The sequence below is a fragment of the Phaseolus vulgaris genome, chromosome 3, assembly GCF_000499845.2.
Source record: "Phaseolus vulgaris cultivar G19833 chromosome 3, P. vulgaris v2.0, whole genome shotgun sequence".
Lineage (NCBI taxonomy): Eukaryota > Viridiplantae > Streptophyta > Magnoliopsida > Fabales > Fabaceae > Phaseolus > Phaseolus vulgaris.
The window spans coordinates 44,616,855-44,629,229 of NC_023757.2; positions in this window are offsets into that span (position 1 = coordinate 44,616,855).

Genomic DNA, 12,375 nt, shown 5'->3' on the forward strand with positions numbered 1-12,375 from the left:
CATCCCCACAAAAACCTTCTTTGTACCTTTTCAAACTCCTTTAACACAGCAACAGGCAGTTTGTACATGGATAAATAAAACAACGGAATGGCAGAAAGCACCAACTTAATAAGACACACTCTCCCTGCCAACGAGAGAAATCTGCCTTTCCATCTACCCAACCTGCTTTTAACTCTTTCTAATACACCATCCCAAAACGAGACTCGCTTGTGACTCCCCCAACGAGCAACCCCAAATATTTGAAGGGAGTTTTCATCATTCACAATTAAGGATTGCAGCATACTGCTGAATCACAGTATGATCAACCCCCACCCCTCCAATTCTACTTTTTGAGAAATTAACCTTCAAACCAGAGGCTAATTCAAAACAGTGCAGAATAACCTTCAGATTGCAGACCGATTTAAAATTCGCTTCACATAAAAACAAAGTATCATCCGCTTATTGAAGCATATTCACCTTAACCTTTTGTGCCCCAACCTCCAGACTTTCCACCAAATTCTTCTCTACAGCTATCCTTACAACACCTGCCAATCCTTCTGTCACAATGAGAAACAAGAAAGGCGCAAGAGGGTCACCTTGACGAAGACCCCTCTTTGGACAGAATTCTGAGGTAGGACTCTCATTTACAAGCACCGACACAGAGGAAGAAACCAAACAAGATTTAATCCATCTGATCCATTTTTCGCAGAAGCCTAGCCTTCCAAGCATGTAGAATAAGAACTCCCAGCTTACAGAGTCATAGGCCTTCTCGTAATTAACTTTAAAATAAACACAACTCTTCTTCCTTCGCTTCACCTCCTCTAAAACCTCATTTGCCACGAGCACACTATCCAATATGTCCCTTCCTTCCAAGAAAGCTGATTGCTTGGGATCAATCAACTTACTCATCACCTTCTTCAACCGGAGAGACAAAACCTTCGAGACAATTTTGTATAAACAACCTACCAAAGAAATAGGTCTGAAGTCGCTTAGCTGCTGCGGGTTGTCCATCTTGGGAACCAAACAGATGAAAGACGCGTTTGACCCCCTGGGCCAACTTCCTCTATCTGCAAACTCATTCACTGCCTTCAGAATATCCTCTCTAAAGATCTCCCAACAAAACTTTAAAAAACCAAAGTTAAACCCGTCAGGACCGGGACTCTTCGAGCTTTCACAACTCCATATTGCAAATTTAACTTCTTCTTCAGAAATATCTTCTACCAGCATTCTATTTTCCTCCCCAGAAACTGAACTGAAAGCAACATTATCCAACCTTATAGGAACCCCCTCAACTTCATCAAACCGAGATTTTAAAAAAATTCCTAACCTTATCCTTTACCACCTCTGTATTATCACACCACAGGCCATCAAACCTTATCCTTTTTGTAGTGTATGTGTTAGTGTTTTCTTATCAAAGTTGTTTGCTTTTAGTGTTTCTGTCATTCTCGTCATCTCTTTTACGGTTTATTTACTCCACTAATCTTGATATTGTTGCTTATCTGTTTGTTATGTTTTTTCGCAACATGAAAATGATGTTTCTTTTGGGTTTCTTTATCAAAGTTTCTTGCTTTTCATGTTTCTATTGATTCTTTTTTTCTCTTTTATGATTTCTTTGCTCCATTGTTCTTGATATTATTGTTTATGTGTTTGTTACGTTGTTTCACATCATAGAAATGATTTTTTTTTTGTTTCTTATCAAAGTTGTTTGCTTTTAATGTTTTTGCCAATCTTTTCATCTCTTTTACGTTTCTTTGCTCCACTAATCTTGATATTGTTGCTTCTCTTTTTGTTATGTTTTTTTCGCAACATAAAAATGATAATTTTTTTTGGGTTTTCTTATCAAAGTTTTTTGCTTGTAATGTTTCTCCTGATTCTTTTCCTCTCTTTTACGGTTTCTTTGCTCCATTGTTCTTAATATTGTTGCTTCTGTGTCTTGTGTCTGTTACATTGTTTCAGAGAATAAAATGATTTTTTTTGTTTCTTATCAAAGTTTCTTGCTTTTAATCTGTCTATCATTCTCTTCATCTCTTTTACTTTTTCTTTGCTCCACTTATCAAAGCTTCTTGTGTTTTCATGTTTCTGTTGGTTCTTTTCCTCTCTTTTACAGTTTCTTTGCTCCATTGTTCTTGATATTATTGCTTCTTGTGTTTGTTACGTTGTTTCACATCATAGAAATGATATTTTTTTGGGTTTCTTATCGAAGTTGCTTGCTTTTAATGTTTCTTTCATTCTCTTAATCTCTTTTATGTTTTCTTTGCTCCACTAATATTGATATTATTGCTTCTCTGTTTGTTATCTTTTTTCGCAACATAAAAATGATATTTTGTTTTTGAGTTTTCTTATCAAAGTTTCTTGTTTTTCATGTTTCTGCTGATTCTTTTCATCTCTTTTACGGTTTATTTACTCCATTGTTCTTGATATTGTTGCTTTCTTTAGTCTGTGCAACAACCGGTAGTGAAATCCATCGTATGTTCAAGCACCTAGGTGATATGTTTTTTTTACAATGGATATGTTAATGTTTGTTACTTTTTCGCAACATAAACATGAATTTTTTGGGGGTTTTCTTATCAAAGTTGTTTGCTTTTGATATTTCTGTCATTCTCTTCATCTCTTTTACGGTTTCTTTGTTCCACTAATCTTGATATTGTTGCTTCTCTATTGTTTATGTCTTTTCGCAACATAAAAATGATTTTTTTTTTGTTTTCTTATCAAAGTTTTTACTTTTAATGTTTATGCTGATTTTTTTCATCTTTTTTACAGTTTCTTTGCTCCATTGTTCTTGATATTGTTGATTTCTTTAGCCTGTGCCACAACCGGTAGTGGAATCCATCGCTGTTCTTAGGGTTTCTAATCAAAGTTGCGAACTTTTATCTTTTTCAAAGAAAAGGTGATTCTTTTGTCATTTGTTTTCATTTTTTGGTGCATTCATAACATACTGTTCAGATTGTTTGCAAAATGTTTTTTGGTTCGTTTTCTCTAGTTCTTTTTTATGTTCTTGGTTATTTATTTCTTATTTTTTCTGCAGTTTTATTTTTGTTTCTTACTTTTTTGGTTGTTCATAGGGTTTATGATCAAAGTTACAAACTTTTATCTTTTCTGAAGAAAAGGTTATTCTTTTATCATTTCTTTTCATTTTTTGGTGCATCCATAACATACATATTCAAATTGTTTGCCAAAATATTTTTTGGTTCATTTTCTCCAGATCTTTTTTATGTTCTTGGTTCTCTAATATCAGGTCTTCTTCAAACCATGTCAGATTCATATTGGGATGAAATACTAAAGTTTCAAAACATTAATAAATAATAATTCTAAATTATTTAATGCCTGCTTAAATGAAAATTTTAAATAAATAAAATTTCTAAAATATCCAAAATCCCAAATAAATATAAATCACATGTTATTTTATGTCATAAATAAATAAAATTTCAAAAAGTTTTTAAAAATCCTAAATAAATACAAAATCATAAATTATTTTATTTCTTAAATAAAAATATAAAATAAATGATATTTTACAGTTTTCAAAATTCAACATAAATAAAAATTATAAAATATAAAATAAACAAAATTTTTAAGTTTTCAAAATCCTAAATAAATAAAAATAAAAAAATTTGTAATGTCATGCTTAGATAAAAATTGAAAATGAATAAAATTTCTAAATTAATCCAAATTCTAATAAATCCATATCCTACATTATTTAATGTCATTCTTAGATAAAAATCTAAAATTAATAATTTTTTAGGTTTTCTAAAATCCTAAATAAATACAAATTCTAAATTATTTTATTCCCTACTTAAATAATAATCTCAAATAAATAAAATTTCTAAAATTACTTATTCAATATGCTCATGTTTATTTCTTATATATTAATATTAATATTAATATTTACATTGTAATTTTATTTTTATTTTCTTATTATATATATATAATTATATAAATTATATTTTTATACAGAAAAGTGAAAGAAAATGCACCAAATAAATCAACAAAATTTGGAGCGGGATGAAATAATTTTATGTTGAATGACTTCGAAGAAGACAATAATATTGTTTTTGAAGCAGATTTTAACATACTAAATAATGAAATTTTGGTTATTCGACTTTTAGGATGAGTCATTTTTGACATAACTCTTTATTGTTACTTACTTTCCTCAAATTTTTTGTCATTTTGTTATACTTAAATTATTTATTTATGTGTATTATTTATTTTCATGGATTTTTTATATTAATTTTGTAAGGATCTAGAAAATAAGCTTAGAGTAGAAGTGATATATTTTAAATGATACCTGAATATTTTATTATTAAAATGAAAATGACATATAAATAGAAAATTCAGTTATCCAGGTTTCATTTTAAAATAACCACCATCTCTCTAAGAGTTTCCTTTTTCCTTTCTCTTCCTTCTCTTTAAGATTCTGACCTCCTCGTTCATCTGTTTGACGAGTACGTCATTAGACTCCTGGCAGCAAAGACTACAAGACTGCCCGATCAAAATCTCTGATAGAGTAAGATCACCAATTCTAATTGTTTTTGCTTGCAGGATTGTCTCTTAAAGAGTAAAGTAATATATTGACTGGAATGGTTGTGATTGAGAATTGAAAGTGTTTGAATGAGTTGAACTATTCTTTTTGAATATTTTGGTTGAATTACTTAAGTGAGATGTTTGATGAGAAGTGGTTGTGTGATTTCAGATGATGATTGATTTAAAGAGCATATATTTGGAATTAATTATGTGTTTTAAGTAAAGTTTGAGATATATTTGGATTGTTTAGAAAGTATATATATATATATATATATATATATATATATATATGAAGTGATTGAGTGGTGCATTGATATGTTAAATGATGTATTTAATGAGGTTAAAGTGTGATCAAGACGTAGTATTTTATAATTTGTTATTAGGGTGTATTGATTTGTGAGTGTCCTGTGAATGAGACGATCCTGACTATACTGATATAATGGAATCAAATACATGAAGTTATTGAGGTCCATTTGGCTGATTCTGAGGTTTGAAAGAACTGATCAGAGCATGTCAAATGGATTTACCCTGTCATATGAAGATGATGAGATGATGAGATATTGAGATAATTATGTGCATGGCTGTGGGGTTTCACAGCAGTAGTATGACAGGTGCAGGTCTCTGGATGCTAATTTCAATACACGAGTCTTCCGGGAGTAAAGTGTCTATGTGTTGTGTGTTGTGAGTCAGTAAAAGTCTGACATATGAAAGATAATTTTATGAATGTAATAGACATCTGATGGTTTGAGAAATCATATGAGAATTGATGAATTATGCTTATTAATTTGAAATTTAAATTATATCAAAACTTTTTATATAGATAGCTTACCTGTTATTTGTTTGTGTTTGTTTCTTTATCTGTGATGATCGTGTTTTACATGGGAGCAGATGAGATGATCGTGTTTTATGATCGTGTTTTATTTGAATGTTTTGTTGTGTTGTTAAAACTTTAGATGTATATATATGTTTTGAGATACACATATGAGAAAGTAGTATATGTTATTTGTAATTAGATATTGCTTGTTTTACTTTTATTATATTATATATGGGAAAAATTAAGGATGTTACAAATTTTAGTATGTTTAGTTTTTTTATTTATTTATTCGCATATGCTAATGATTATTTCTCATATATTTGTAATTTTTTTTTCATTTACAATTACACATATGTATATAATATTTATAATATATATAAATTATATTTTTATATATAATAGTAAAGGAAAACGTGTCTATTAAATCAACAAAATTTGGAGCGGGATGGAAGAATTTTTTAAGGTTACATGATTTTAAAGAAAACGATAAGATTGTTTTTGAAGTAGAGGTTAATATACCAAATAATTAAATTCAAGTTATTCACCTTTTAGGATGACTGTTTATTGTTACTTTCTCAAAATTTGTATCAGTTTGTTGATACCTGAACAATTTATTTGTTTACATGTATTATTTATCTTTATGCATTGTTTATATTAATTTTAGTATGTTTAGTTTTTTATTTATTCATACATGCTAATGTTTATTTCTTATATATTAATATTTTTTTATTTTTTTATTCACATTTACATTTACATAATTATATAATTATATTTTTATACAAAATAGTAAAGAAATCGCGGCAAATAAGTCAACAAAATTTAGAGTGAGGTGAAAGAATTTATATATGTTAAATGACTTCAAAGAAGGTGATAAAATTATTTTTAAAGTAGGTGTTAACATACCAAATTATTAAATTCGAGCTATACACCTTTTATGATGATTTTTTTTTTTACATAAGTATTTATTGTTACTTACCAAATTTTATAATATTTTTATTAAAATTATTTTATGATTATTATTATTATTATTATTTAAATATGATACAAAAAATTAGTTTATTTTATAATAAAATTTATTTTTATTAATAAATATTAAATTTGTTATCAGAAGACACGATTGTCGCATGGATTCAAACGATTTGTCATGTCATTGATTTATGTTCTTAAATGTGTTTTTTTTGTGTGTTTTCTTTTATAATTTTATTTAATGTAATTTAATGTTATTCCCTTATTTTATATTATTTTCTTATTTAATGTGATTCTCTTTTCTCAAGTCCATTAAGAGAAACAACTTAAAAATATAACAAAGAATAATGGTATAAAAATAGAGAAGAAGCTCAATAGACAATCATTATTAGAGTAAAATGGGGAAGAATTCCAAACATTGTGTAATTCAACAAATCCAAACAAATATGCATATAACCATAAATATTTTTCTGGTTTTTTTTAAAAAAAGTTAATTAGTAATAAAAGATGAAAACAATTAAATGTGGTTTATGGAATATTTTATTTGGCATTGCTTCCTGTTTATCATTTAAATCCATTTTTTAAAACAAATTTCTTCAAATAAATATTGCAAATATTTTTCTCTATCTATTGCAAATATTTATCGATCTTCTTTAACTGGAATCAATATCAATAAATTGAAAATATCAGGTACTTATTTTTAATATCTCACGTTATTTGGAATAAAATGACTTTTCCATTATCTTTTTATTTATTTAAATAATCAAGCTCACATTAACATAAAATATTACAATTAGTGTTAATTTAACAAAGTATTTCTTAAAATATGTTAACAAATGTTCAAATAAAGTCACAAATTAAAATAATACTACTTCTACAAAATCTACATAAAAAAAACATAAAAACTAATTACTATGAAAATAAAAATGGTTGCAACAGTAAATATTGTTAATAATGACTTCCACTTATTACTTTAAGAATTTATTTATTTGAAAATTACAATTAGTGTTAATTTAACAAAGTATTTCTTAAAATATGTTAACAAATGTTCAAATAAAGTCACAAATTAAAATAATACTACTTCTACAAAATCTACATAAAAAAAACATAAAAACTAATTACTATGAAAATAAAAATGGTTGCAACAGTAAATATTGTTAATAATGACTTCCACTTATTACTTTAAGAATTTATTTATTTGAAAATTTGAAGTATTTATATTTGAAAATTATTGAATTATTTATTATAATATGTAATGATTTGTTTACACGAGAAATTTATTTAGTATGTTCCAAAATCTACACATTACATTATATCAAATCATTCTAAAAATGATAATTAAAATTAATATATACAATTTTATAGTATTTTTATTATAATTATTTTATGATATTATTATTATGAAGGTTGTAGATGAAGAGAACAGTAACCAACCTTTTGATGGTAAAGTTGTTGTATTAGGAGGTGATTTTAGGCAAAGTCTGCTTGTTGTTGACACGAAGGGATCAAGATACTTCCTATTTTTTTCTATGACTTAACTGTACAAGTATGACACGTACACAATTAGTTTCTTATCTTTTATATATTTCCTTCCACCAGTTCTACATTTAAGTTATCTGCAACGTTGATTGAAATGTGTTGATATTATAACTCAATATTGCTCAACACTCAATTTATGTCAACTAAAGTAAGAAAATTATCTTATTTAATTCCCATTGTTTGATGCTTGACATGCTTTGTAAATTAGATTGTCAACTAGATGGCCTCCAGTTCAAAGGTTGACTTTTCATCTATTATACGAGGAACCCATTCTATTTAAAGACAATGAAGAAATTGATGAAATATTGAACACAAATGAACATAAACGAACAATGTTTTTAGCTTGGTTTGAGGCTAATAAAATTTATCTAGCATTTGACCTATTCTGAATATCCTAGCCTATTTGTTTGGATGGCAGAATGAAGAGAATGGAAGCCAAGGAAGATGGGTGTTAGTATTGAAAGGCTTACATATATTTCTCTTGGGTCAGGAGAATTATATTATCTTAGGATATTGTTGAATTATAAAAAGGATGTTGTAATTATGATAACATCAAGACGGTTAATGGGGTAATTTACAAAACATATAAAGAGGCTTGCTATGCAATGGGGCTATTGGCAGATGATAAAGAATTTATTGATGCCACTACAAAGGCCAATAACCTTGCTTCAAGAATTGATACAACCCAAGTAGCTACGAAGATGACCAAGGAAGCAAAAGACAAAGCACAAGACGAACAATCATCTCAGCAAACAATTTCAGACCCCACCAAGGATCACGTGGACCTCACAATAGGAGTTGGGCATAAACCAACACACCAACTATTCTACCTTTGGATCTTCTGATAAGATACAAATATGTTTTAAATAATTGGGCTCACTTTGGGGGTACAAACGAAAAATATAGACTAAAATAAGGCGCCTTTAGCATAATAGGGTTGTAGTTATCATTTTAGCTTGTTCCTAGCCCTTTTGGAAGACATTTTGACCTAGTTTCTAGAAGGACAAGCCTAGGATGCGGGTTTGACTTAGTCAAACCCTAAGGCTGCCAATTTTTTCCCTTTTCCCATCCTACCCCTTTAGCTTGTTCTCCAAGGCTCCTTCACCTATAAATAGGAGACCTACCTAGTGTTGTATTTTACATGTTGAATTTGAATAGAAAAGTTACTCTGCACAATTTGTGTAAGGTGTGTGAGGCTTGAGTCTTCTAACATTTAGGTCTTATCTTGAGTGAGTTGAGAACTCTCAAGTGGCGGTCTTCTACACTTATTTTGGAGAATCTACCATCCAAGTGGCGTGTTCATCCTTTCATTCCATCATCCATAAGCTTCCTTTTCCTTCATCTTTGTTTTTCATCTTCCATTCCATCAATTCTCTTTGTTATATGTTCTTGTTTAATTCCGTCTCTTCCATTCGGTCAAATCATTTTGTTGTTTCCTTTATGTTCTTTAATTTCCGCCTTTGCATCATTGTCACCCTTATTCTTGTTTTTCTCTTTGTCCTTGTGAAGTGAACCTTCACACTTACTTAACCACTTGGTTTCGTGTTCAGAGGAAATCTTCTTATGGTTCTCACCATAATTGTGCTAAAATCTCAATCTTAAGTAAAGTGTCACCTTAAAAGAAAACATCTAAAATCAACTCACATCAGGAATTCGGTTCAAAAGATTGTTTGTTACATTGTTACTCATGAATACTATGTCTAGACCTGATGAAGTGTGGAATAAAACTTGGAAGTTACTATCAGATGACATTATATACCAAAAAAGAAAAAAGTTTAACCTACCAGGTATAAATTTATGTTTTCCTCAAATTTTATAAATACCTTCTATGACATATTAATTTTTTGGTAGGCCTTACCATTGAAGATACTCAAATACAAAACTTTTGTCTTCTACAAGTAAAAGACTTATTAATTTCAAATGGTAAGTCTTTAAAGGACTTTAGTAGTCTACCACAACCTATTCATTCAGATTCTTTTATTTATGAGAATGGATTCATTATTGATGAATTAAATTATGACAAAATAAAAATGTCTTAAATGTATTCTTTTCTTTTTCAATCTCTAACTACTGAGCAAGTGGATGTCTATGAGAATATAATGACAACAATACTATGAGAAGTTGGCGATTTTTTTCTTATTCGATTATGGTGGCACAAGAAAAAAATTTATGTGGATAAATTTTTCTACTGCCATTAGATCAAAATGGTTGATTGTATTGAATGTAGCTTCTAGCGGTATGGCTTCTTTATCACTTTCGGGAGGGAAAACAACTCATTCTACCTTTTGCATTCCTTTGTTAATAAATGAACAATCAACCTGCAACATACCTCAAGGAAGTCTTCGTACCATATTGTTGATTTAAACTAAATTAATTATATGGGATGAAGTTCCAATGATCAATAAATTCTGTTTTGAAGCTCTGGATAGAACTCTAAGGGATGTCATGAGGGTTGAAAGTCAAGATAGCGCTCATAAACCTTTTGGTGGTAAAATCATTGTATTGGGAGGAGATTTTAGACAGATATTGCATGTTGTAAAAAATGGATCAAGATATGGCATTGTGAAGGCAACAATAAACTACGCGGAATTATGAAAACATTGCAAAGTCTTGAAACTTACAGAGAATATGAGATTAAATAGTGAGAAATCAATGCAAATTGCAACAAAAATAAAAGAGTTTGCTAATTGGATACTTCATATTGGAGATGGAGATATGGACTTAAATGAGTTGGGACAAGCAACTATTGAAATACCAGAAGACATTTTAATTCTACATGTTCAACAACCTTTATTGCAATTGGTTGAATTTGTTTATCCAGGCTACATGCAAAATCTTACCTCTAATGGATTTTTTGACGATGGGGAAATACTCTGTCCTACTACAGAATGTGTAGACTAAGTGAATGAGTTCATCTTATCCTTAATCCCCAAATAAGAAGTTAGTTATTTAAGTTCAAACACCCCTTGCCAATCTGATGAACAAGAAAATGCTCAAGCTGAATGGTTTACAACAGAATTTTTAAATGATATCAAATGTTCGGGAATTCCTAATCATTGTGTTAAATTAAAAGTTGGAGTTTCAATAATGCTTCTAAGGAATATTCATTAAGCCAATGGACTTTGAAATGGAACAAGATTACAAGTAATTCACTTGAGGAAGAATATTATTGGTGCCAAAGTTATTACATGACAAAATATTGGTGATAAAATATTTATTCCTAGAATGAACTTGACTCCTTTTGAATCAAGCCTGCCTTTTAAGTTTCAAATAATACAATTCCCAATATCTTTGTGCTTTGTTATGATAATAAATAAAAGTTAAGGTCAAATGCTTAATAAAGTTGGTCTATATCTACCACGTCCAGTGTTTACACATGGACAACTATATGTTGTTGTTTCTAGATTGAAATCCAAGAAAGGGTTGAAAATATTGATTTTGGATGATAATGGAAATACCAATAATTCAACTACCAATGTGGTTTACATAGAAATATTTGAAAATGTTTGAAACATATTGTGACAGCCATACATATCTGGTATGTAAATTCTTTAATCCAAAACTATTCTTATTTTTCATATCTTTGTTCTAATATATGAAGATGAATTTAACAATTTCTATACATTATTTTTTTGTAATAACAAGTTTCTTCTAATTTCTGATAGTAAATATTTCAACACGACTATAATGGATAACCAAGAAAGGTATAAATTTATAACTTTTTAATAAAATTAATAATTTTAATTGTCTACAATTTTATTTTGATAAATTTGTTTCTTCTAAATGGTTTTAATACAAGAATTTCATTGTATTTAGTAACACAGAAGTTTATATTCACTACAAAAAGTAATAAAGTTATTATACTTTACACAAGTGTTTTTTTAATAAAAGCTCTCATGTTAGACATCATTATACAACTTGACATCTCAGCTAGGTTGACACTTCAAATAAGAACAATCATTTGTCATCATCACATGACAAAAGTATTATTAAAAGAAGAAAAAATAAAGAAAATACAAAAATATGAAAAACATATTATTAATAATATTAATAATATTATTAATAATATTAATAATATTATTAATAATATTAATAATATTATTAATAATATTAATAATATTATTAATATAATTATTCAGATAAATTATCCCGCACAATTTTCCTTTGTTTTTCAAACACTAACGTTATCAAATGTTTAACAGAATAAGAGAGTGCAACGTAATTATTGTTATATTCCTCATTATTTTTTTCATTTGTTATTTATGTTCCTATTTCATCATGTATATCAAATAGATATCGATAATTTTAACTATATCTTTTTCTTAGTTTTTATTTAAATTCAAATTTGATTTTATATATATATATATATATATATATATATATTGTATACATATTATATGTCAAGTCAAGGCATTCAAATAATTTCACCTTTAATTACTAATAAGCCACTTTAACTTAAAGATAGTCTTCTAAATTAGTTATTTGTAAGCAAGTTATTTCTAGATATAGATAATTTATTTGTAATTAGTTATTTATAAGCAGATTACTTCTAGATATAG